Source organism: Lemur catta, chromosome 5, assembly GCF_020740605.2.
Source record: "Lemur catta isolate mLemCat1 chromosome 5, mLemCat1.pri, whole genome shotgun sequence".
Classification (NCBI taxonomy): Eukaryota; Metazoa; Chordata; class Mammalia; order Primates; family Lemuridae; genus Lemur; species Lemur catta.
The window spans coordinates 6,328,446-6,328,983 of record NC_059132.1 but is presented as its reverse complement, the minus strand read 5'-3'; positions in this window follow the sequence as shown (position 1 = coordinate 6,328,983).

Genomic DNA, 538 nt, shown 5'->3' with positions numbered 1-538 from the left:
AGCACAGAGAATGCAGTCTTTTCCATATCACAGTTAAAGTACAGTGAACAAAACAGCTCAACAAACCTTAAGACAAAAAAGTGCAGGTTATTAATGTTTACATGCAGTTGATAAGCATTCCAAATGTCACATTATGCACTGTAAAAGCTCAACTCTACTATATGGAAATAAGAAAAATGCACCTTAGGGGAAGGGGAAAAGCAATTTAATCATTTCCAGTGATTTTGTAAGTAAAGAAACTCTTAACTACTGTACGGTCACCTCATATTTAACATTGTATGAATATTAAAAGCAAACAATTTAATGGGAAAATGCACAGTACAATGAAAATAGCTTGTTATTCAACACATACAGTAGATCTCAAAAACAAAGACAACACACTCAACCAGGGAGCTTAGAAATATCAAATCAAAACCCAAAGAACCAGCAGAAAAAAAAAATCCTTCAAAAAGACAACTGTTTCGCCTTCCTAGGCCAATGCTTTACAATGTGAGAAGCACTGATACCTTCCCGCTCCTACAGGTGGTGTCTTCTACAT